Source organism: Ruditapes philippinarum, unplaced genomic scaffold (genome assembly GCF_026571515.1).
Source record: "Ruditapes philippinarum isolate M1 unplaced genomic scaffold, ASM2657151v2 ctg11581_1_1_1_1, whole genome shotgun sequence".
In the NCBI taxonomy this organism is placed as follows: Eukaryota; Metazoa; Mollusca; class Bivalvia; order Venerida; family Veneridae; genus Ruditapes; species Ruditapes philippinarum.
Genome location: NW_026857703.1, coordinates 6,568 through 11,312, shown reverse-complemented (window position 1 = coordinate 11,312; position 4,745 = coordinate 6,568). Strand labels below are relative to the sequence as shown.

Below are 4,745 nucleotides of genomic sequence, written 5' to 3'. Positions count from 1 at the left end.
TTAAGTAGCTTGGAAAGAAAAGATCAATGGTATTTTACCTTGTAATGTTCTTTCATCCATCATATTCCTTTATTAACTCACATCCTTAGGTATTTTATGAAAATTAACAGTATAATCATATCTAGAATTGGAATAGCAGAGTGGAATAAAAATGAGATTTCCCCAGTAAGTTTAACACACTAGGGCTTATCAGGTCAGACATTATTTGTTTACATTCATGCCCTGTTAGCCTCTCTCTGGTGATGGAATGTAAAGTATGCATATCAATTGAGAAAGGCCTATTACATCATCGAAGAAGTAAATGTACACGCTATTCCGTGAAAGTTGAGATAACATGCAGTTTTGGGCATACGCATGATGCGGACATATTGCCTGCGGCGGATTTATTGGGATTAGGTTGGTTCCTTTTAATCATTAATATTTAAGTCTGAATAATGGTTTGGAAAATATATTTTTTTCACTATATGTGCCATTATTTGGACAAGATATATATCAATATACAGTCTTTTCCATAAATAACCATGAGGCTGTGCTCTTAATAGTTAAAATAATTTAAGACTGACTTTCATTTGTAAGGTTACAGACTCAATCAAACCGATCTTGCAAAATTTTTAATTTTAACTTTTAATGTTCTATAGGGATTCGTTTTTTTTCCTCTATTTAACATCTTTTGAAATTGTGATCTTAAATTTTTTCAAAACGGATATACTCCAAAAGAAATATTTCAAAAAAGGAAATACGCTACCGAAGCAAATATCCATGAGTACTCGGTGTCACTGGCGCCTCTACAGCTAGAAATTATAAACCACTTACCAGCAAAAGTAAAGTCCTTGATAAAACTATTAAAGTACTGGTAAAACGAAAAGCTGAAGGTTAACATAAACTTTGTCTTTTATTTAATAGAATCCGCTGTTCAGTTTTTTATACTTTTACATTGACATGTGAGAATAAGTTTCTTTTCGTTTTAAATAAGATATATTTTTTCAGGCCGAATTTCAGACTAAAATCAGTTTGATTTCCTATAAAATTTACGGGAGAAAATTTGGATAAGGATATACGGAGAGTTTTCATTGGTCATTGTTAAATTGCAAAGTGGAATCTCTTATCTCATTGATCATTCTAAAATAAAAAGTAAAGGGTTGTTCTTGTCATTCTAAAATAGTTCTAAACTAAAATGTAAAGGTTAGTTCTTGCCGTTATAAAATAAATTTTAAAGGATAATTCTAAAATAAAATATACAGGAAAGTTCTTTATCTTTCTAGTTAACTTGCTCAGATATTTAAGTTTTATTAACTTCCTCCAACAAAATATTCTACAGTGCATTAAGATCGCTTTACATTTTCAAGTGAGCAGTTGATTTTACATAAGAATTTACTTAGTTTTTTACACAAGATCTGAATCCAAAATAAAGACAAGTCAGGAACCTTCAGTTTATGATGTGTGTATTTAAGTATTTCAATTTTCAAGTAAGAAATTATGTCATTGTTATGCAAGCTTTGCCAATATTTCTATTTGACTTGACATGGAAAATTAAAAACTTAAACTTGCGAGTTAACCAGTTTTACTTCGGCTGAGTAACTTTTTCAAAAGATACTTCTTGTTTACAATATCTTGAAACTCAAAATTGTTTCTTAAAACCTAGCAGAGTTACGAGTCTGAAATGCCAAGCTTCGCCCACAGAAGAAACTGTAGCCGAAAATGGCCAAGTTCTTACGCTTAAGAACTTGTGGTCATAGTCGCATGGAACGATGCCGGGAACCCGGACAACTTTGAAATGACAAAGGTCCTTCATGCTGTTCTGAAATCCCTTGAAAACCACAATTACTTTCGAATTGTTTTACAGAGACAAATGGAATATAGCATGGACATGGTCGATACAAGGTAAAGTTACAAAAACATTGACTGACAAAAGTATTTTTGGGGCGTCTATGTCGTTGAATTCAAACCACTTGCCCCTTAGCGCTGTTGGCTCGAATCCCTCCAGGATATGTATGTTCTTTCATGTGAGGAAGCTAATAAGTTATCTTATGGAGCATCGGTGATTCTACTCAGGAGTCCGTTTGTGCCTGTGCCTGAAAAATACACATGGGGACACCAGATGTCTTCCTTTATCAGTAAAGTTGGAAAATTGCCAAATGAGCTTAATAGTATTTAGCAACTTAAAACCCCAATGTTATCAAGTGCATCATTTATAGATAATAAGCTGTGATATATAGTATATTACTAAATAGTATTCGCAGCAAGGTTAGCATATATAGAGCCGGAGTCTAGCCAACTATTACTATATGTAGAACTTGTTTGGCGCGTGCAAAAACAGTCAAAGCAAAGAATCAATATATTACTGTGCGCTGTGCAATTGCAGTTGTGTGGCAAGCAAGGGTATTCATAAACATTTTTCTTTGATAATTGAATTAAATAAAAAGGTTATTTTTTCGTTTTTTGTGAAATTTTGTATATATTTTCACGAAACATGATAACATGCAACATATTTTCACTCGCCGTCCCGGCTTGTGAAAATATGTGACATTTTATCATGTTGCGTGAAAATATATTCCATATTTCACACAAACGAAACAATAGCCTCTTATTATTTACGTTCAGGCAGATTAAGTAGTTTGAGGACACAGTTTTAGACCAAAGGAACCTAAATAAGTATCTCACATTTTTTTACAGTGAAATGCCCTATATAATGGACCCTGCAAATCCGTTTAACGACATGTATCACGGCCTTGTTGACGGTCAAGCTTTTGATTGGGACAAAGTAGTGGAGGAAGCAAAATGCTGGCTTAGCAAACCCTTATTCTCAGATGTCAACACTTCAAAGAAATGGTAACACAAAATGCTCAATGGACAATGCAACATAGAAATAATTATTGATACACCTTATTAAATCTAACAATTGCACTGTCAGCATTTACAACAACTGTTCCAGTAGAAAACATAATTGGATTCAATTTAACGTTTTTTTCCAGAGTCCAAAAGGTCGCTGTCTAGTTTCCTTTTCATTTTTTGAGAGTAAAAATCCATATTTAATCCTTTTTGTAACTGAGGTATAAATTTATAATAAAATATCAAAAAATGATGGTGTGGAATAAAGAGGTCATTGAAAATGGTTGAGAACAATAATGATTCAATTGAATTCGTACAGAGCTGCAAAACCTGTATCAGTCTCGACTTTCCGTCCAATATAGTTTTGACAGCTATGTACTCGTCCATTAAGATTCGGTTTTGTACTCAACAATATGTAATAATCTGGTAAATTTATGCTAAGAATGTCATCATGGCGTTTTATGAGTTACTTAGTTATAGTTGTTGTAAATTGATTTTATATTCATTGTTATCACACGTTTTTATTGCTTTATCAATATTTATTGCAAAAACTACTAGTAGTTGATTTACTTTATTTGTACTTTTTTATATTTTTAAGAAGTTCGGGCATATCAAAAATAAATAACTAATACCGATGTATATTATCGTGTAAAGTCAAACTTTGATAACAATACCGTAGTTTGAATTGGATTCAATTATTTAACTTAATTATAATCATTATTGACATAATGTTTACACAATCTGTATTTCAATTTTCAGAAAATAATTTAAACACTAGACATTAAGTAATAATAGCGTAAAATCTTCTCTTGAAAGGATTAGTCTCAGCACAACATTATTGTTATGTGTGCATGTTAATATTGTTTAGTATCTTCTATTGACCCTTTTTCTTGATGAGTGGTTTCAATATTCCTAAATGAATATTTGCCTGCCTTTTAATTTGTCTTTTGACGTCTAATCTGTGATATGCAAGGCTTCATAATCATTGATCCGCTTTCAAAATTACATTATTTTTAGTTCCGCCCATTGTTTTCTCGTTTTTGGACACATTCTTTTAATTGGGGACAAAACGTCGCTTTTCATAGAATGGTTCGATGATAATCGCCGTATGAACACATCTGCGGATGTTTCTAACTTCAAAATTCCACCATTTGCGTGTTTAAATGTTGAATTCTGCTTAAGCCGATGCTAGAGCGCGTGGAAGGTAACTTGCATTTTCCAGTACCATTCATGAACATGCTTAATCAAACCGAGCCTGTAACATTTTCAATTTTGTCGTTTTGGACGTTCTTTAGGGATTCTTTTTTCTCTATTTCATATACATATGCATTGTCTGTAACATGGTTTAAATCAAGTTTACATTATAACACATAGACGGACATGTATGAATGTTATTTATATGTTTCATAACTACTATTTTATTATGTGATGTTTACATTAGTGCCAAAATTTGTTTGTGTATTACATTATACTATAAGCCTTCAGTCAGAAACTGTTCACAGTATTTAAGCTACTTTCTGTTTTCGTAAAATTAACAATACCACTCAATGGAAACAAACTGTATCATCAAAGGATATTGTGACGAGATAAAGTTCACTACGCAGGGAGATAAAAAAAAGGGAAACGTGTATGTTTCTTTTTTCATATTTGTATACTAGTAAAGGATTGTTATAAGTTTACATGTCCCTTTAAACTCTGGTTACTTTACTTTGTAGAATGATAATCTATTTACGTGACATTACCGGACACTTTATTGTGTGAACATGCACACTATTTGATAGGTCGTATTTATTGACTTATAACAGTATCTTAGAGTTAGGAATAAAGTTTATCATTCGGTACAAATATAGACCTTTAAATCTACGATTTAATTGTAACGTAATGACATAAAACAATGAAACAAGATTTGTCGAAAC

At 32.0% G+C, this 4,745-nt stretch overlaps 1 pseudogene; it reads left to right on the top strand.

Moving 5' to 3' along the window:
- Nucleotides 1-242: 242 nt before the first annotated feature.
- Nucleotides 243-2,833, top strand: LOC132750627 (2'-5'-oligoadenylate synthase 1-like; annotated as a pseudogene).
- Nucleotides 2,834-4,745: the final 1,912 nt, after the last annotated feature.